Source organism: Apteryx mantelli, chromosome 8, assembly GCF_036417845.1.
Source record: "Apteryx mantelli isolate bAptMan1 chromosome 8, bAptMan1.hap1, whole genome shotgun sequence".
Lineage (NCBI taxonomy): Eukaryota > Metazoa > Chordata > Aves > Apterygiformes > Apterygidae > Apteryx > Apteryx mantelli.
The window spans coordinates 26020223-26042413 of record NC_089985.1 but is presented as its reverse complement, the minus strand read 5'-3'; the positions used below and the strand labels follow the sequence as shown (position 1 = coordinate 26042413).

The 22191-nt window shown below is 44.0% G+C and overlaps 1 long non-coding RNA gene across 1 annotated transcript in view; it reads right to left on the bottom strand.

Moving 5' to 3' along the window:
* Positions 1 to 522: 522 nt before the first annotated feature.
* The window catches only part of LOC136992511 (uncharacterized), a 35357-nt gene continuing 13688 nt past the window's right edge, over positions 523 to 22191 (bottom strand). Inside the window, exon 2 of the long non-coding RNA XR_010884798.1 lies at positions 523 to 892. This is a non-coding gene — a long non-coding RNA (uncharacterized lncRNA). The remainder of the gene's footprint in view (positions 893 to 22191) is intronic.

The following is a 22191-nucleotide window of genomic DNA, read 5'->3' as shown; positions in this document are numbered from 1 at the left end:
GTTGGCAGCACCCCTGCAGGTGTGGCAGGCTGTCCTTTGGTTTTATTGCCTGAAGAGCCCTTGCAAGCTCAGGTAAGATGCAGTGACACTTGACTGTAGCATTTTTTGCTTTTTTTAGTTTGTATTTCCTGTTCCTTCCAGGAGCTGGCTGCCTGAGAAAGAATCCCCAGCCTTTCCTATCACTCATCTTTTGCCTTGGTTTGTAAATGCTTGGTACATTTTTGGTGCTGACTTGGTCAACAATCTGCAAATGTAACTATGAAACAGTATATTTACATGCAAATGGTTAAGTGGCATTAGCATTGTATCCTGAAGAAAGAGATTATGGAGGTATATGTATATATATATATATATACATATATATACATACACACACACAAGCCGTCAACTTTGTGATTTCCTTTGTGTGCTTGCAAATGGCAAGCAGTTCTTTTGCCACCTACCTTGGCACTGAGATTAGTGTTGGAGACAAACAGGTTAATACATCATAAATTAAACTAAGAAAGTCAAAGATTTCCAGTATGCTTTTTTACTGAGTTTATTAATATGCTGTCCTAAGTGTCAGAGTAAAGAGGCTGTATAACATGAAAAAAATACACAGATTAGCCTCAGTATGAATATGTCGAGGCTCATGGCAATAACTCTTGCTGTAATCCGTCTCAAAATAGACATTAAAAAATCTTTTCTTCTTCAAAGGAAGATGTTCAGTAGATCTTCGCCCCTCCATATGGGAACAACGTGTGGATGCTTCCATAGGAAGCAAGCAGCAGCCAGGGTAATGACACCAGCTAGAAGACTTGCGGAGACACCAGGTGATCAGTTTGGTCCTTTTTAGCTTGTGCTGTTCCTTGTCACTTAATCAAGAGGTTTCTGGATACCTCTAACTCACCAGCTGAAAAAGAGCGGAGAAATGGAGCAGTTAGTTAAGGTGTGGGTCAGGAAGGAACAGAACTTCTACTGCCAACAATTTCCCTGACAAGTAATGAAACTGCACGCTGCAGCGGAGGGCACTGACTTCACCAGATAAACCGATGGACCAACAGGAGATGAGGCACCCTTGATAGCACTTCGCTTTTGATCCTGAGGGAATGGTGAGCTGAAGCGCTTGTGGAACTTCAAGATCTGTTTTCTGAATCTCAGTAGATCAGAGCCCATCGCTGTGTACTCAGCATTAGGATCATGTTTCTCTATCCCTTGAGTAAATGTTATCTGCTCTTTTATTGTCCTGCAAGCAGAGTTGTGCTGAGGATTTATAATCAGAGTACTGCTAAGTAACTTAGTAGCATCAGCAACTTTTTCATCTGACTATTCACCTTCTTTCCTCAGATCATTTATGAACGTGCTGAAGAGCACAAAGTCCAACAGAAATCCCTCAGGAGTCTGTCAGTCAGCCCTGTCTACTGAGAAAATAACATTTATTCCTAATCTTGTTTCTTCTCATTTGTTCAATTATTCGTCCATGTAAGAAATCACGAAATGTTGGTTGGAAGAGACCTCTGGAGATCTCTAGTCTAGCTTCCCACTCCAAGTGGGACTATTGCCAATGCTAGCTTTGTCTAGCTGATTCCTGAGAATGTCTAAGGACGGCGTTTCCACCACCCCTCTGGGTGACCTTGTTCAGTGTTGCACCACCGTTGTAATGAAAAAGTTTTTCCTAATGTCCAGTCTGAACCTCTCAAGCTACAGCTTCTGACCATAGCCACCTGTTTTATCGTCTGCATCTATTGAGATGAATTTGTCTCTGCTGTGTATGTCAGTGCCCTTCAAGCAGTCACAGGTTGATATTAGCCTTAGTCTTCTCTTTTCCAGGCTAAACAAGCTTAACTCCCCCAATCTCTCCTTGTAGGTGAGGCACCCCAGACCCCTAATGACTTTGGTAATCCTCTGCTGGACAGTCTCCAGTTTCTCAATATCCCTCTTGACCTGAGAGCCCCAGACTGGATACAATATTCTAGATATGGCCGCACCAGTACAAAGTAGAGGGGAATAATAACTTCTCCGTTTGCTGGCCATAATCCTCCTAATGCAGCCCAATGTACTGTTTGCATATTTGCAGAGCATGTGAACCTGGTACCCATGGTAGCCTTCAAGTCCTGTTGAGCAGGGCTTTTACTCAGCCTGTTCATTCCTGCCCTGTTTGGGTGCATGGGGCTGCTCCGCCCATTGCAGATCTCTGCTCTTCTCCTTGCTGAACTTCACAAAATTACTGTTAAACCCATTCTCAGATTTCACAGGGTTTATCTGAATTCTCCCACAGATTGGCACAAAGGCTAATTCAGACTTAATATTCCAAACTCAAAGGGCAAAAGGTAGATCAAACTGAATTACTACTGTTAAAAAACCCCAACCTTCTATATACAATACAAATCTCCTATCCTTTCACTTGATTAGCAAGAATTCTACCAAAAAATCACTTCCTCCCATTTAGTTCTATGTAATCACCTGTCTGTATGGATTCAACTCTAGGGAACTATGCTAAATTACACCAGTGAAAAATCTCATTCACCTTTTCTGGTAGTGTCTTGAAACTGATGTTTACAACTCTTTTTCCCCAAATCCTGAGGACTTCCTATGACCTTTAAATTTTTGAACATGAGAGCTTTGTAATACAAAAGACTTCTATTACACATCAGTTTAATGGGAAGCATTCCCATTTTTGAGCTATACACTGCGAAATTTCTGTACTGTTGCTCACACTTCTGTCTGACATGTTGATATTTCAAAATCCCTACCTTTCTACATTTGATGGTAATTTAATATTTTATGGAAATCCAACCACTTTAATTTTAGATAGACATATGAGATACAAGCATTGTCAGTCATGTTATTTGAAAGGAATGAATGTTGTCTTTCCTAAGCTGTTAGAAGAAATCAGTTCACATACAGAATACGCTTGCCAGTAGCTTTGTTGACTGCATGAGTTCAGCTGTGTTTGAAATGCGTTTGGGAGCTCAAGGGGAGAGAACCAGTCATGCCTTTAACAACATAGCCGCAAAGACAAAATTAGCACTGAAAGTAGATAGCCCTCATATTGATTCCTCTGAAAGCAGTAACAAAAAAATATACTTCATGCATTTTGCCAGTTGTGCTCCTTACTGCTATGACACATATAGCCTAGCACCTCAGAGTGCTCATATTCTTAGTTCACTCAGGATCAGCGAATAAATACCATATGCAAATGAGCACAGTAAGTGGGAATGGAAGAAATTTTATTGTGCATCTAAATTAAATATAATTATTTAATGATTACGGTAGTAGCTTTACAGGATATATAAACCCAAAGTATAATTATCTGCTCACTTTAACAATGCATTAATGCAGGAATGGAACTTCAGACTTATTCATTCCTTTCAATTAGGAAGTCATTTGAAACAACTTTTTTAATAGCAGAGGGAAAAGCCCTCTTTTATTTATTTTTCACAAAAGAAAGAAGATAAAGACATATTTTTAAAGAAGACAGCTAATGATTTCAGGCATTTCCAGTTCTGGGTACTTCTCTTTCAACACCTGAAAGCAGTCTGAAGGTCAAAGGCTTGGGGAAGTGCCTTGGAAAAAGCAACATCTGAGGTATCCTAAGTAGGACACACCAAAATATGAGTCACTTCTTAAAATCTCACCAGAAACAGTGAAGATGACAGGACAGTGTCATGTGGGAGGTATTTTGTTACAAACAGTAGAACTGCTCGGGTACAAAATGAGACTTAACCCAACACTGCTTAACAAAGGAGATATATCAATAGCTGTTGTATTTTAACGGCTGTCTGAGGTCCCAGATTACCTTTGCTGTGTATATTGTCATCTCCTGATTAGAAAAGGAGATATATATACATGAAAGTAAGGCAACAGTGACATCATGATTTAAAAATACTCTAATAGCATGAGATGAAGGTCAAGATCTAACTAAACAATAGAAAATGCATCATTTTCCCATTTTAAAGTTGGCAAGTAGGGATCTAAAACTTACTTTTTTCATTTCCACTGTCTTGTCCACATATAAGGTTTGCCTTCCACTATTGGCTATTTTAATGGGATTAGTTATTAAAGTCATAAGGAAATAAATCACTGTTTCCAAGAGGACCACTTTGCATTTGGAAATATTATTTTTCTCTACTGCATCAAGTTAAAGCTTTCTTAAACACAGACAAACAAAGAAAACTGAGATATTACTAGTCAATCATCATGGTGTTCGATGTTAGGTGTTCCTTTCCTAGTAAGTCAAAAAAAGTCACTTTTAAAATATACAGCTGCAATGGAAATGTTTTACAATGTTATTAGACAATATTACTTTTTTGACATTAGACAAATACTACTTTCATTTTAATTTATAAGCCACCATTTAATTTTACCACTTTTCCTTGATATTCAGATATCTGGGGACTGATTCCACCCTATCACTACTGCAAGGGCAAGGTCATTCCAGTAAAGTCACTCCAGTTCAAAGCACATGCAGAAGGAAAGCCAGCCCCTTATGCATTTATGTTTCTTCCCATTTGGTATACAAATAATTTTCATAGAATGAGGTATATCTAGCAATTTTTACTATTGATCATGATTATTTTTACGGTGTTGTGCATGGTATAACAGTCTGCAATGTCCCTGGGGCACCAAATGATGCAAGTTCCTATATTTAGAAGTTCTATCTGCTGAATGCAAAATACGTAGCATTTTACTAATTATCCATTCCTCAGCGGAAGAGAAATCATTACTCTAACCTTTATTTTTTAATTTCAGAAAACCACACGCAGATGCCTACCCTGCATAAGCACAGCAATCTCCCTTACGTGTACAGTGTTAGATTAGTTGTCTAGAAACTTTTTTGTGTGTAATGATGCTATTTGCCAATTGAATTGTAAATCCCTGCAAATCCATATTTTTGCTAGTTTTGCAAAGGCAATGCTATCTCCTTCTCCCTCCTCAACCTTTTCCCTCCAAATGCCCTTTAATTTTTTTCTAATTAAATTGCTACACTTTGTGTCTGCATGTGAGTTTTCTCATCGTGTCTCTGTTTCAACCAGCTTCGTTCTCCTGCAACAATGAAACTGTCAACTACAGCCAGAAACGTGTCTGTGCAAGAGACAGCTTTCCTGGCATCTAGCCGATGAAATTTGGAAGCTTCCCCCAAAAGAGATAATGTCAGCTGTGAACATCGGTGTCTTCAAAGTGAAATGCAAAATCCACCTCTAGTGGACCTCTAGTCCTCTGCTTTGTAACACCACATTATAAACCAACATGCTTCATATAACATAAACATTGCCTTGCTCCTGTTGACCAAAGAGAGAAGGATCTTTCTATGCCTGTTTTGTTTTTGGGAGGCAACTGGACACTACAGCAATGAGGCTTGTAAAAGGATTTTTATATAAGGACCTAGAGATGTGGAGATTCTCCAAAACTGACAGCACATTGCGCACTGACAGGGTGATAAGAGAGACAGGTTCATAATTGACTCTTTACAGTTCTGTGCGCACACTCCCCTGAACCCCCACTGACATCTGCAGGTGAAAGCAACTCTAGCTTGCACAAAGCAGAGGCAGGGAATGAAGTGCACATCAAGCTGATGAGCACTCAGAAGTAAGTCCTGAGCTGAGATGGAAATCAATAGCCCTCTTCACTCCTTGGCAAGATTGTGAGCGCTAGATGGCAATTAGAGTTTACCCAGTTGCCAAGTGTCCTAATTAAACACACACAAGAAATCCCACATTTCTCCTTCTACCTGAAATATCCCTTGAGTCACATTCATTAAACTCGTTAGAGTGAGGCCTGATACTGTTGCTAGTGCTGACATATTTTTTGTACCAAAAGGATGACACTGTTGATCGCACCTGGCTCCAGCAGCGGATGGGTTTCCGAGAGGATCTCCAGAGGATATTGGGCACGAGCCCTTGTGCTGCGCGGTGGCCACCGGCCGCTTGCAGGCTTTGCACAAGTCCCTCCCAGACAGGTGTCCCCTCTTCCACCCCATCCCCTTGCTCTCCACCTCCCGCAGGACCTTGCAGCCCAGGGCAGGTCGCATTAGGAGCTGTCCCTTCCCGGTGCTGCCCGGCTCTCTCGCTGCCAACAAGTGCTCCTGAATCCTCCACCGGAGCTGCCGCCACGGTCGGGCTTGGGACTCAAGGCCCGTCCGGAGCAGCGTCTGCGGCAGGGACGGGAGCAAGGTGGGCGCTGGTGTCACAGTGAGGTGCCATCAGCCACTGCCGCCACCTCGTGAGCGCTCGCCTCCCCAGTGGTGACCGGCTCCTCAGGAGGGCACGGCTTTATCCGCGTGCGCAACGGAGTGCCCTCGCACGGGAATGCAAACCGGCTTCATTTCGACACCCAGGGACCTGTCTGATTCTCTTGAAACAAAGCCCTATCTTTTATGTGTTTTTTCACTGCACTGTTCATACATCCTTTGTGAGCTGAGGCAGGTTTGGATTCTAAGAAGAAAGAGCAAAATTTCTTTTTTCTTGTAAGGAACAATGTAGCAAAAAATTTCTTACAGATCTTTATACTCTCTTTAAATTTCCTGGCACACCTTTGGTGCTGTATAAGTAATAGCAACTAATGGACAGCTGAACCTGAACAGTGCAAACAGTTTTCAGGAACACCTCCTAATTGTCCTTGACCAAAATATGTGTTTTTTTCAGAAGTCTTCAATAATTCAGGTCTGAATCTAATGCAATTAGTGAAGATGTGCAAAGCACACTGAAGAGAAAAGCCATTAAAAGCTCAGAACTCTTATTTTAATCATCATAATTATCACTTTAATATGAATTAAAGTGGGAACACCCAGTAAGTACTCATGGAGCTGAGAGCCAGGGGTTAGCTCTGAAAAGACAGAGGTAAAGTACCACCGCACTTAGCCTGACAGCTCAAGTCCACAATGCCCGAGACATTACACTGTATAAATCACCTTGTGTTTGCACAAAATGGTTAGATTTATTTTATTTAAGCCACAAGATTAGCTGAACTGGAGTTCAACTATATTCAACAAAGAACAAGTAAGCTATGGGATACATCAAGGGAGAAAAGAAAGGGTAAAAGGGAATCAGTCATTTCCCTTGAGCCATTCATAACTTTCCAATTTATGTGTGAACTTCTGAGGAGGAGGCGGGTTAAAAAGAACATTAAAGAGCATTAGTTATGTTTTGCTTTTTTTGTCCTTTTAAGAGTATTTTGATTCTCATTTATCCTCAGCCTCTGCTACATCACTTTGGAAGGTCAGAGAGGCCTTAGAGGCAGGTATAAATGAATTTACACTGCCAGAAAAGCATAAGGCTGCCTTAGAGCTAATGAAAGTGACACCCATTATCAAAGAAAAAAAAAAGATTATTGAAAAGTTCATACTATTTCAGATGCGAGAAATAGTTAAAAATTTCACTTCATCTAGATGTATTTTAGTTCACAAATAAAATACTATACTCATTCTCTTTTAATACAAGTAATTAATATGCACATAAACTATATCAGATAAAGCCTGATCAGCATTCTCCTTGAAGAAGAAAAAGACCATCTGTCCTTCATTAGCTGGGCGCAGAAGGGATGCCTGGCTATTTTATACAAGCTGCCAGTCAATTCTAGGTGTGGGATCATCTATCACAACAGGCAACGTGCCATCTCCCACACTGGTGAAGTGCTGTGTAATTTGCAGCACTAGGAACATGATTTGTAATTATATTTGATGAGGCCGTAGGACTATAAATTACAGTTTTTACACTTAGCTGCTACCGTGAATTCCTGTCTGGCATTAGGGTCTAGGCATTTCACTAGGGAGAAGGGAGGAAAAGGAGAAAAAGACATGTTATGAACTTTTCTAAAGACTATTTTGTAAAAAAGCAGGAATTTTAGAAGAAAAATGAATAATACTTATCTGTGTGGGAATGTTTTATGAAAAATCCTTTTGTTGTTATTATTATTGTTGTGGCGGTGGTTATTGTTGTTATCGTTATCATGAATTTAACTGGACAATACCCCAGTATGACTAGCAAGAGAAAAAAAAAATGATACAATTATTTTTTTTTAATCTACGGTTGGCACTATCTGTCCAGGTATGTCACAGCAAGACCAATTTTCTTCTCCTATTTGCAGTGATTTGTAAGCATAGCTGTAAGGCACTATTCTGGTCTGGAAACCAGCTCCATAAAAATGGTAGCTTATAACCCATTCTATACCTGTCGGGTGCATACTTAGTCATACTTGCTGACTATCGTGAAAGATAGTCTACAGGACAAAAAAGCAAGGAGGACTCCCCTGCAGAGAGCTTAGAGATGGAATTTGAAGAGAGAGAGAGATCATAATCATAGCACGAAAGTATAAACGCTGCGATTCCCTGGGGTTTACTGCCATTAAGGAATCAGAGCCTGCAAATGCTGTGTGGCGAGGCCAGCCTCAAACACTGATCCCACTGCACCCGGGCACCATTGAAGATTAGCAACTGTTTAATTCATTTTGGCCTGGAAAGAATTTAAGAAGAATGAGAAGCTTGAATCACAACTCAAGTAAGCCTCAAGCTATCCTGACATGTTTGTGAACTAAATTCCCTCCCGACACTTTTCTATTATTTTGGTTCTTGGATCACCATTCTCGGCATGCTGGGGCCAACAATGCCTTTTCTTGTAGCCTGCCCCATTTTTGTCTTGCGCACAAAGGGAAAGCTCCCTCTGTGAATGCCACGGGCAAATACTGTTTTTGCAGAAAGTTACATGGGAGAAGCATGTTTCAGCTTTTGTTTGCAAACTGTAATCTTCGGCCTCATTGTGAGCCGGCTGAGTCATTCATAAGTAGGGCCTTTGGACTTTAAAGGTCACTTTGTCTTTTCATAATGAAAACCTGGTACACAGAGTCATCCTGGCAAGCCCAAACATCAATTTTAATGAACATATCACAAATGAACCGCTATGATAAACACTCCACCCATAAAATACTACTCTGCAATGTACAACATGCGGTACCCAAACAGAAAAAAGTGGCGGAAGTGAAAAGGTCTGGGAAAGAGGTAGGAATGGCTATGATGTTTTTTACAAACTATAGCCTGGGGAAGGAGTTCAGAGAAAAGTCTGACACAGCCCAATATGAGAAAACATAGACTTCTGAAACAGAAGACCAGCTTAGGAAAGAAGAAGAACTATCTAATGCGCTCAATGCAAAGGATCACCTCGTGAATGAGGAGTCTTGCAGTGAAACTACAAGGGTCAGCTGCAAATAGAAGAATAAAATTTGAGACATAGAAAAAAGCAAAAGCTATTTGCCAAGCATAATGAAAAATTCAAACTCTTTCAGGGGCTTAAAAGTATTTACATGTAAATGAGCTTACTTCAGCCAGCCCAGGATCAAGAAATGCTTAGAAATTGTGGCATTATTTTATGCAGAGTAATCATAACTTTTGAGCATCCAGGTGCTCAGCATAGTCTCTGACAAAAAAGCATATAAACTTGGTGTTCTGGGTATGTATGCAATTCTCTCATATTAAATAAAATGGATGTGTATTCAAGGAGATGCAGCACCTTCAAAGATGGGTTTTGTATTCATCAGTTTAGGTAAGACCAAGTCCCTTACAAATATGCCCAAGCCCCAACTTTTACTGCAAACTTGTTATTTTTATGGAAAATAAGTAGGAAATACTTACAGCTGCACAGGATAGCTGCTGCATGAGAGCAATGATGTATTTTTAAAATTTATGACTGGGTTAGGAGCTGATGAAAGGTTCTAGACTGACAGCTAGAAACCGAAGTCCACTACAGAAAGCTTGCGCTAGAGGTAGCAGAAGGCAACAGTCCTCACCCCCATCACACCACCTGCGTTCTCCGATGAGGCACTAGAGCAGCAGCCCCTGGGGCCGCTAGCTGCCCCTGTCCCTAAATAGTGTCCTTGGCCTTCTGCTGTAAGCACCAGTAAGGAGGCAGATTAATGCTGATTGTTATGGAGATTTCTGTGGTCTGGACGTTTTCTCACTGAGATTGCAAGAATAAAGAGCAGTGGCAAACCTAGTGCTATCGAAGGCAGACTGCATGGAGCGCTCAGCAGTAGGAAAGGCTGAAAACTCATTTTCCTCCTAAATCCTTTCCTCCTTCCCCGTCAATGTCAGCAGTCCCACCACCTTTCCTTTCACAGGAGCATTCAAAGTTGGGATAACCTTTGACTCCTCCGTTCCTTATCCCTTCTGTACTCCCAAAACGTGTCTACTTTCTGATATTTCTTTCTCTACAACTCAGTTGAAGAGCTTGGCTTGACCTGGCCATCTCTGCGTGATGGCACCAACAACATCCCATGGGCCACCCGCCATGGCCTGCTTCAAATATTGCTTTTGAAGTCACCCAGCACAATGATCCCTCAGGTCATCAGCTCAAAACCAGAGTCCCCCACCCTTCTTCAAGCTCAAGCTGCTCAGAGCAAGCCCCCAGCTCGTGTGAACCACCCAGGTCCCTCTGGCTTCAGGACAGATGTCTTCTCCAGCAGTAGGTCTACCCCTTGCTCCTCCTTTGAAACTGCAGCCCTGGTCCCAGCAGGGTCTAATATCATCTCTTATAGGCACATCCCCAGTTCTCCTTTAAAGCTCTCCAAGAATGTTTTCTTCCCTTTCTTCTGCTATTCCATCTCTCCTGCCTCTCCACAAGGAAATATTTTGTTGATTCTGCTCAGCTTACCACATCTTTTCTTTTAAATCCCTCTTTAAGCTCACCCTTGTCAGACTGCTCATGATGCAAACAAAGTAACGCCCAGCTTCCCAAGGAGTTATGTCACATTGAGATGCAACTGCCCCATTTCCCACATGTTAATATCCAGGGCTGCTAAAAGAGCTGGGCAGGGGGCAGGCATGGCTGGTGGGACAGGACCCCTCATACATGGGAAGTTTAAGGAGAGAAAAAAATCACTTCCTCCATCTTCCCTGTTCGTACAGATGCCACTGCAATCCCCACCCCAAGCAACCCCAAAACTCCTCTCCAGGGCTCTGCCCCCCACTGTCAGCCCCCCTTTCTGTTGAAACACTCAGCTTTTAGCCTTGCTTAAAATGGAGTTTTTAAGATCTCTGGCTAGGAAATTTGTGCCATTTTCCTTAAAGCACCTAGCGAATTTCTGGGCACTGCCAATTTACCAGTAGGAAGGCCATTTCTATTTCCAGATAGTATGAAAATGAATGGATTGGCTGCAGTTGTTTCTAGTATTTGATAAATGTTTCATACACTGATTAGAAACTACAGTATTCCTATGCCCAGTTTAGTCTACAGTGTGTGATTAGCAATATGTATCGCTTTAGCTGATTGACTCTTGGACCCACCTAAAAAAAACAAAGCTGAAAGATTTCAAGTAAACGTGTAAAGATGGAAAATGAAAAAAGAAATGATACACATTTTAAAATATTTGTGTTATTGGATTTCTAGTGCATAGTTCTAAGTATTAACATGCCTCGCACCACATAGCTATCCTGTTTCTACATCTGAAAAGGCACCACAGAGCTATTGTCATGGTTTCTACATCTGAAAGCTTGCTAAATTTTCCTCTCGTAACCTCTGCAGGTTATAAAAAGATCTGCCCATAGTGAAATATGTAGCTAATTTGTATTTAAAGTCATTTTTGGAAACTAAATCTAGGCTTATTTTATTCAGAAGAGCACAAAGGTTTATGGCTGACATTTTCATAAGCTTCTAAGTGTACTCTGATGAAGTAAGATCTTATTTTAACTTGCTTATAAAGATTTCTGTTGGTAAGTAGCTGTAATTTGTTGGGGTTTTTTTTGTAGCTAATGTCTTCAAAAACAAAAGGTTTCAATTGTAATTATAAAGTCTGTATTGTACTCTGCTATCAGAGCAGCAGTAAAGAGCTGTGCCTGTGACGCCTGAATGCAGACATGAGTCAAACTGCCGTGAAAATGGAAACTCGGGAAGGGGAGAAGTATCAGCAGCAGGGAAGTGAGAGAGGCAATGCTGGAGAAGACTGGTCAAAGTTCCCCCAAGCCATGCCGTTGTGTAGAGAGCCAGGGTAACTACAAGACATGTATTACCTCAGTAACGAAGCACAAGACGGGCAGCCAAACTAGACAAAAAATGAGCTGAAAATGGATAACAACAACTGGAAGCCAGTAAGATTTATAAAAGCAAGCTGTAAAGCTAAGCAGAGGTGCTGATACCGTTTATACAGCATATCAAGGCAATCTGATCCAGACTAGAAATTCCTCTGAAAGCATAGGTGTATCTTTGTAGATTATTACACCTAAACCTCCCTCTGATTTAGGACATCGACTAAGTGCATATGCTTTTAACTTCAAGCACATGCTGAAATCACACTGAAGACAACAAGTCTTTAAGCACATGCTTGAATGATTTCCTGCATGAGGATGAGGCTGGAAGGAAGGTGTCCTTGCCCCAGCAATATCCATTTGTCCAGATGCTGTTTGAGTTGGAGGGGTTCATCCTTCTCAAAAGCATCTGATGAACGAGGGTAAGTGACTAGATGGAGCAGAAATCTCACACTGCTTGGCAACTTTTTTTAACTTGCAAAGCAAGGGTGATAGCCCAAGGTTATATCATTCCCTGTAGAGAAGAAATGAGCTTAGGGAGACCAGATCGCCTTTCCGCCTTGATTCCACACAATATGCGGGGATGCCCTCTCCAGGGTATAAATCATGGAGATGTTACCAGGAAGAACTTAGCAGGAAGGCGAGGATAAGAAAACAGGCCAAAGCAAAAATACTGTGAGAGGGTGGTGGCAGCATGGGTATGTTTTGAATGCCAGAGAAGAGGAGGATTAGTGACTTGCACCTTCTCAAACGTTAGTATCTCTGCAAGGATCTGACCTGAAACGCAGAGTTCAACATTACGTTAATGCACTTTATGTACGTTCCACTGAATTTAGGAGGAAAGGAGTAAAATGCATTTCTGCAGTAGAGCCTGGGTCTTCAGCAGTCTGACAGATTTCTCTACTCCTGCTCCCCAGCGGGCATCTCACAGCTCATCACGCACAGGTACAGGATGGAATTTTTTTTTTGAAGCCAGATGTCAAAAGGACACCTTTTTTTTTCCTCCCAAATGGAAAACTCCTAGTGCTGGAATCAAATAATTGAAAAGTTGCTGAAACAAGAGACTAACAGTTAATCCTGCCCGATGGGAAGATCTAAATTCTCCCTGGAAAGGCTACCACATGTGGGATTATATGCAGTGGTTAACCAAATATTCAAGGGACATTAGTAATTACCATAACATCCCACCACTTACTCTGTCAAATGCACAATTTATGCAACAAGCCCACAACTTCAAAAAGAATTTGTTTACTTTAAAAATAGTTGGAAGTACATTTCCAACCCTCATTTTTTTCCCTGATACCTTCCTGTCCCCACCTCAAAAATACTTTGCCTGAAAGACTTCTAGGTGTTTTGTGCAAACACCTTTTTGAGTGAATTTTCTCCTGGTGCCATTCATTTATAATGTGCAGCATGCCAAGATACACAGCTTCTTAATTTCCCTGCTTTTCTGGAATAAGCGCATGCAGGACAGCAGTCAAACGCGGCCGCTATCTAGTCATGCCTCGAGGCCTGGATCGTCCCGGCCGCCCTGCGCACGGGCTCCCAGGATGGGTCCTTGGCTTTGATGCTACTTTACGCTTCCCCAGAGCACTGGAGAGCCTCACGAGGAAGGTGGCTGAATAGAGACCAGGCTTTACACTGCAATTTCTAAGATTTATAAAAATACACCTGCAAGGGTCTCTAGAAATAGAGATGCACCAGGGAGTTGCGGATGGGTGTCCTACCACGCTGCCGCGCCAGCGTGCTCCTCCCGGCGTAGCAGATTGCCGGGGCGAGAGGCGCGTTCGTTGCCGTTCGCTCCTCACCCCGACGAGCCCCCGCTAGGAGGTACCGGCAGGCGCAGGCACGGCCTCGGAGACGCAAACCGCCCGGTGCGAGGGGACGGCCGGCATGCGGCCGTGCTCATTCCTAATGGAGCTCAGTCAGCACCTGAAAATAAGAGGCGGCTGGGTGCCAGCGCCCCGAGCAGCTTGACCCCCAGCCCCAGCAGGCGCCGCAGCCGCCGCCGCCGCCGAGCGGACCCACGGCGCTGCTGCCCGGCCTCGCGGCCTGCCCGGCCTTGTTTCAGCCTCCCGGCCAGGCGTTCAGCGCTGTGTCGGACTGCTAGTCCGCAGCTTACGCCATAAATCTGATACAGACTTGTTTTTGTAACTTGCTGCTTTCTCATCTGCTTGGTGCTTTGGGAGCGCCGGATGCTTTCAGGGACACGGGATCAGGGTGGGCCCCAAATATTGCTCTGTTTTGATAGCAGAACTTCAGCTTCTGATGGGATTTACGTAACACTGTGGAATATTTATAGTTAAATGGAACAGAGCAGGGGAATAAAAATAGGCTTTATACGTTAAGCTCATGCTATTAATGGACTCGGTACAAGTAACCAAGAGCGAGGTAGCGCTCAGTAACATAATTTCATCTGATCAGTCCGGCTCAATAAACAGGTTGAGCCGAGCTGAGCGTATTCCTTGCTCACGCTTTCAACTGAACGTTGTTCATGGTCACCGTCCTCCCATGGCGCCCGCCCCGAGCGGCTGCGCTGAAGGGCTGCCGCCTGCAGACGGGGGCCGGGCCGCCCCCGCCAGCCCCTCCGCCTGCGCGCAGCCCCGGCTTGGCCCTCGGCCCCGGAGCCGCTGGCCTCGGAGCCGCCGGCATGAGCTGGGGCCTCCTAACGGCCAGCGGCTTTCCCGGCCCTCCCTCTTCTTGCCCTTGTTCCCACTCGGTAGCTCTGCCTCCGACCTCAGCGGCGTTACGGCCAAGCCTCCGTTAGTGCAGGCTCATTACTGAGCTTTACATGGGTATTTGAATAAAAGATCACGCAAAGGTATCAACCCTGAAGCCCTGCTTTGTGGGTATTTTTCTTCCCCGAGCAGCGTGCATTCCAGAGGGCTATCATCTTGCTTTCCAGCTGAAATAGAAATTCAGTAATGCATAGTTTGGGAGTTCTGTCATTGAAGCAATCATTTAATAGTGACAAATAAGCCAGAGAATAAAACAAACAGATGGAAAATGGTCATCCCCATCCATGGACACCTGCTCTGGGATGCGGTCTGTAATGATCCATATACACTTCAGCAACCAAATTACTTTACCACATGTTCAAGAGTATCTGTTCAGATCTTGGAATGAGTTGCAGGAAAGACATAATGGGTACTGAAAATGGCTTAAAATCAACAGTCTAAAAAGTACCCAGTTGTAGTTTTGAAAATAACAGATTGTCTCATTCAAAAAAAACCTCATGAATTGTGAAACAAAACCAGAGTAAAAAAATTGCTTAAAGGAAACCAATATGAGTCCCAGCACTATTTACCCCCAGGACAAGTCACCTATATCAAAAACTTAGAGGTTTTTTTCAAAGAAAGGTGATTGATTGACTCCAACTCTGTGTGAAACAGGCAGTCCTTTGGTTAGGAGCAAGGAGGAGCCTTCCATGCATTCATTTCCATGTATTTCATTTCCAGGATCAGGCCTTAAGCCATTTAAGCAGAAGTTAGACTTTTAAAGATTTTTAAGGTCCTGAAGCCCATATTGAGTTAAGAAATCCTTCATGCTTAACACTTCTGAAATCACAAGGCAAACCTTCTGTGTGCCTAAACAGGACTTTAGGAGCCTAATGTCGGCAACCATCTCTGCGTGGGTAGAGTTTACAGAAGAAAAGAAGGATCTTTGCAAGAAGACCTGATGTGTTCCCTGAGCAAAACTAGCTTTATTAGATTTTTTTTCAAGCAGAGAAATGATGCAAAGAAAGCAGTCCTCTAACCACCATCACCTTCCCAGCAAAAGTCTCCACATTCTTTCTGACACAATGGTATTTGCATTCCTTGATTTGGGAAGGATCTCAAAATTAAGATAATCAGGGTACTCTTATGTAATAACTGCTTGGCATCATGCAGTGAAGTCACTATTCAGGTAAAATTTCAGCTGTTTCAGTAAGGGCATTAGTATTTTTAAGACTGGGGTTGCTGTTCTTTATTTGTAGGAAGGCCAGATATAGGCTTCCACAACTCAGTAGAAAGATTTCTCTTTCCCTTCTCTACCCATCCTTTCTTGGGTTTAATGGGAAGTAGAGTAGGTCCTAAATATATATTCATTACTTTGGTTTTTGAGCGTATATAAATATGTTAAAATAGCTCCCTAGCTTTCAACCTCAGAAGAAAAGTAGATGACATAATATGGCAGTTAGCTTGCTAAGACAACCATACCTTTGCACTAACATAACAGATATTATTGCAGCTCTGGAATCTGAATTAAACAGACAATCCTTACTGTCCAACAATGTGTTTGGAAAGTTTAATAATAGGAAGTGTAATGAAAGCAGATATAAAGATGGAAAGAAAATTGAAAGCAAATGGGCTGCGTTTTGGCAGCAATTACATAAAATAAATGTGAGCACACAGAATATGTATAAAGGCCTCATTACATGCTTTAACATCAATTATAAACTATCATTCCAAAAATAACTTCCCTGCAAAAAAACATATCCACAGGAGGAACAGGAGACTGTTATATAAAGGGAATCAGAGTCAAAAAAGAAGGTCCATGAACAGTGATCTATTCACAAACTGAATTACTTCACCTCTTTCATGGAAAAATACAGGGCAAGTGTCGGCTTTCTTGCTTCATGTGGTTACAACTATAAACACAACTTCTGCTGACCTGCAGATATTTACTGATGCCAAGCAGATTAAAGGAAATCCTTGCCAGCCTTTTGCTCCTTCTTTTGATAACAGGTATATGTCCATGAGACTTAGCCAGAGCATGGTTCAAAAGTGACTTTGGTAATCTTACAAGTGATGGCAGCTATTTTTATAATCCACTTGTATAGAACTGTGGGATTTTCCCCATTAGATAATTGCTATTTTAAGACTATAACTTGCCAGCCAACGTGAGCCAGAAAGATGAGATCCAAACATTGTACTGTTTGTATCACCATCTTGAGTCAGTAATTGGTAATGCTGTAAAACAACTAATTTTAGGCATCTGCAGCATGCAACCAACCTTCAACCAAAACAGCATTGGGAGTAGGCTGTGGTGCCTGAACTGAAAAACATTCAGTGTTTTAAGATGCTGCCCACTATTACTTGGCCAGGAAAGTTAACTAACCCTGCATCAAAATTCGGACACTGGTGCTTCTAGCCCATTGCAATGACTGCACCACCATCAGAAACTTGGAGGCACCCCGTGGCCCGCGGCTGCTCCCGGCACCGGCTCCCATGGTCACAGAACGAAGCTATTTCAGCAGGGCGCTGCCTCGCTGGCCTGGGGCGCTCACCTCCCGGCGTTCGCGCCCCACGTCCCTCTGGGGGTACTGCTGCCTGTGCAGGCCGGGGAACGCGTGCCACGGCAGCAAGGTGTCACACACCCCACAACCAAGCCGTTCTCAATTCCCTGAGGACCTTGTAGGTCATTTAAATAAATGTGTGACAGCAACGCCAGTGGTTGCAGGAGCCCTAATCAGGCTTTATAACACGACTTGCAATACCTGGGCGGGGGACCCAGCCTGAGTGAGTGCGAAGTCCCTTCGAGACCTTGCATTCAGGGCTCCTTTGCTGCGAGAGCTGCTGTTGTTGGCTGCACTCATGAGGAAGGCGAAGTGAAGGTGGGAGCGTGTCGGGAGAAGGGTGGAGAGAGGAGATTCCAGACAAATTAACATCCCTGCTGCTGATGGCAATTACTCCAGCTGTGAGCAATGCAGATTGTGAAAGAGTTCAGTTGTATAGGAAAGAAGTTGTTATTTTTCTTCCTCCACAGAAAGGAATGGATTCAGCATGTGCCAGACTTGCCTTTTTTTCTGACAACTTGCAGCTCATTGTTTATAAAATGGCACCTTGAATCTTCTATGTCATATTTTCTTTGATTTAAATACTTCTGTTTAACTAACACAATGTGTATGATGGCAAACAAACAAATAAATAAATAAATGAATAAGAAAACAGGGCTCTTGCGGAAAATAATACAATTCCCCACATAGATTAGATGCTGATTCTCCTAATGAAATAAAGCACGTGCACACAGTTTTGCTCTTCTGCACTCTAGATGACCTCAGAATTTCAGGCCATGGATTTTTGCAGCGTTACAGCCAATTACAAGTATATAGTCACCACCTCACCTCTTTCCTAGGAGAGATGCTGGGTTTTGCTTTCAATCTGGCTTTTGGCTTTTCTTGTTTCCTCCAAATGGAGCAAAGCTCTCCCCAAACGCACATGCGCTGCCTCCCCGCCAGCGCTGGCGCCCCTGCCGCGCCGGACACTGGGAGGTCTGGCTGGACCCCCGCGCGCTCCAGGATGGAGGCTCCAAGGAGTTGTTAATAGCTCAAGTAACTTAGAGCAGCGTTAAGACTGCTCTAAATCGCCCTGGGACTGCTTAGCCCACCCAGCTGCGCCGCTGCGGTGGCTACTGAAACCGCCCTCCGCGGCGCTGACCTTGCCCCCGCCTGCGCCTTCTCCAGGGAAGCTGTTTCAATTTTTGCCTTCAAGCTGCAGAAGCAAACAAGAAATTCCAAGTGTGGTTTGCAGCGGCAGACAGGGGAGTTTCGCGAGTCCCCGGCCAAGGAGAGCCAGTTATATAACACTTACTGTGTCAACACAGAGCCCGAACCCCCCCACCAGCCAGCACTGCGCTCTGGAAAGCGATGTGATTCAGCGAAATCGGTTCCGACTTAAAAAAACAACAAACAAAAAAAGAAGCTCAAGCCCTAAAATCCCTGCGTGAATGATCAGACTGATCAGACAGGGTTTCAGGGGTCAGAAGCCCTTCCAGGGCAATAGCTTTGCCCCAAAGGCCCGTAGCGTTAATGCACCAAAGTGTTCAAACATTTATCAGCCTTACAGAAGGAGGCCAGGTGATGTGGAAAGGGTGGCAGGAGTGTTACACTCATGTGGCAGTCTTAAATGCTACCACCTTCTCAAAGAGGACAATATTCATTGTTCTAAGATAAACATTCACTATTTTGAACTTACAACTTTCTTTGGAGCTTTTTTCTTTGGATGGTCATCACTATTTACAGAGGGTGCAGGGTCTAAAGTGTTTTTGGTTGGTTTGTTTTTTTAAATAAGCTACACTAGTAAATAAGACCTCTTGATGGCTAAAATGGAGAGAGATCAGTGCGAGAAGCTTTCTCAGGCTGTTTATTACAAGATCTGAGAAAGCCTGGCTCACTTTTTCCTCTGCACAGGCAAGTTTCCTCTGCCCCTGTGTACAGCAACAGAGGAGAGGAAACACTGGGAAAATATGATAGCAAAACTACAAACCCTGAGAGGTGGGCTCAGACCTAGGCAAATCTCTCCTTAAACATTTTAGTTTTAATGGACTAGGTTTTGTATAGGAGCATTGCCTTTCCCTCCTGTTGAAGGAGTCTATTTACAGGGGAAGGAGGAGAGGACGTGGGGAGGGAGCACCTAAGGATTTAGTTGGCATTTCATTCAAATTCTTCACAGTTCTGTGCGTTCAAATCATCTTTGTCCTTCTAACGCTCAGTTGTGCTGCCCGCTCCCACACGACGCACCTGCCCCCAAACTGCCCCGTCTGAGGAGCGCGGGAACCCCGCAGCAGATAAGGGTGCTCTAATCCAGCCCTGAGACATGCATGCGTTCAGCCCTAGGAGCAGTTCAACTCCCCTTCCAGATGTGACACTTCTGGGCTGCAGCTGGTGGCCGCGTTGCAGGCTGCAAGCTTTAGCTTGGCACATCATTTCGCCCGAGCAGCCCCACCGAGCGGCTGCTGCCGGGCCCAGGAAAGAGGACCGCTCCAGCAGCTGCGTGCAGGGCACAGAGGGTGTTTCCACAAATGCACGGGCCCAGTAATCATACCTCTTTTGAGGGCAGCTATGTTTATTGTGGCTGGGAACCCAGTGGCCAGTGGAGCTGCTACGCAGGGCGGCGCAGCCAGCGGAGGGTGGTGCGTGATAGGGTCACCGCGCTCCCGGGCGCTGCTGCCGTTCAGCCAGGGTTATGGGCAAAATGAGTAGCTCAGTTTCTCCCTGAAAACATTTAAAGGCAATTTTATAGGAGCGTATCACATTTGGAAAACTATGTCACAGCGCTGTTAGGTTATTTGGGGGGGAACAGATGGGAGCTGGGAGATAGAGGAGCAATGCTGTACAGGCTGTGAGAAAAGACTTGGCAGGAGCATTGGCTCCACAAAATCTTGAACTGCCATTAACATACATGTTAATAATCACTATGGTTCAAACTTTACCACACATTAAACAGCGGCTGCTCAAGTATTCATAACATCTTTCCCCAGGGAAAGGTTCTTGAAGGGCTATTTTTTTCTTAAAAATGCCTGTTGCCCAGCACAGCCTCTGCCATGGGCTGTGTGACCACCTTCTAGGCTCGCTGGCTCCCACTGCCGCTCGGGACGGCGCGGTGGGAGCCGCAGCAAAACTTCACTTACGGCAGTCAAAACCCCACAGTTAGCACAAACACAAAGCGGTGCCTGCTGACCCTCTTTGCACAGCTCCGCTGCCTCCAGTGCTCCTGGTGCTGACTGTGTAGCCTTGCTCTGAAATGTCACCACCCTCAGATAGTTTCTTTGAATTACCTTCAGAACAGGCTGTAACGCTGCCAGCCAGGGAAGAGGAAAGGACGACCCTTCAGGGGCCTCCCAGCCAGGTCTCCTCCTTGGCAGCCGCAGGCAGCATGGCATCTGTGCCCCTCGCCCATGATGGCTCCGGTGCAGCGAGAACTTGCCCAAGAGCTTCTAGAAAGTCTAAGAAGGGGATCAGGCCACGTCTCCATTCCTGCCTGCATGTTCTAGCTAACCAGCTGCAGTGTGGTGAAACAAGGACTATTCAGGGGTTTTAAAAGGGAAATTATTTTTCTGCCAGACCATCTCAGGTTTCTAGCACTCTCCACACCACCCTGACCATAGACTACACTTAAAACATACTCTCTGGCTTTTTCTTACTGGGGAGAGGATATGAGCAACAAGCTGGTACAGTCTTCTTCTAATACCACATTTTTCTGGTTAGTAAAATCTCTGGCAAAACCTCAAAGATGATCCAGATGGGTTTCAAAGTACTGGAATTGGGGCAGCACATCAGATACAGATTGGATATCATGATGGACAGATGGATGTTATCTTGTCTAACAGTGCCTTCAGGTCTTTGAACTTTCCACATCTACAGAAGGTGGAAATTCAGGGTAACTCAGGGAAGACATTTGTCCAGTTTCCAGCAGTTGCTTGACCAAACTCAACATTTGGAAGCATTAGGAGAGACATGAACAAGTTCTGTGAGCAATGGAACTAATGAAACCTAATTTCCTACGGATTTGTGTTTTGCGGTTGGACTTTCTGGTGTCTTAAGAACATACGAGCTCCAAGGAGGCCTTTTCTGTGGTCAGGTTTTCAGTACCTCTCCCTCATGGATTCTCCAGTGTCTAATAAGAGCTGAATGCAGACAGCAGGCTGTCTTAGGGCATTGACAGGGTCTCCTCCTGCCACCCAGCTGCTTGCTTTCCTGGAATCTACCTGTGATTTACAGTGTTTGAAACCAATATCTTGTTTTCAAATTGGTCAAATGGGCTCAGAAATTATAGAGGGAACTGGCAGGCAAAAGTGACTATAAAAGCGGTATTTAATAAGAAAACCAGTGCAACAACGACACAAAAACATTATACTATAAAGCAGGGGGAGCCAAGAGTCTTGAGTCAACCAGCTACACACACAAACTTTCTTGAGTCCAAGAGACACTAGGCATGTACCATGTACCTCAGAAAACTGAGGAAAGCGAACGTGGGAAGGAGTTATGACACGGGCTGATGGTTACCTTTTCAGGCGTTAATGCCTGGGCAGAGCTAGGCATGCAGTTGTGTCCCACACAAGCCCAGTGATGCAGCCCCTGGTTTGCCACTCCTGCTACTGGGCGTTTGGATGCGTGAGCAGCACAGCCCTGCCACAGGGCACAGCAACACAGTGGTAAAGGAAGAAAGCAGGTAAGCTCCTTTGTCTGGCATTGAAGGCTGAACGAGTAAACTTTGCACTTCCCACATTAAAAGTGGGTATACTTTGTGTGTGTGCATTCACCCTCAATGACACCACTTCTGTAGCACTGGCAAGGAAATACACTTGAACTTTGCTGCCCTGCGTGTGGTTCAAGTGCCACAGATTGGCCACTCCTGCTGTAAAAACCACTTCATACACGTCTTTTGCAAGAGCAGTAAGAGTAGAGGTTTCTTCATGAGGATACAAGACAGAACAAAAGG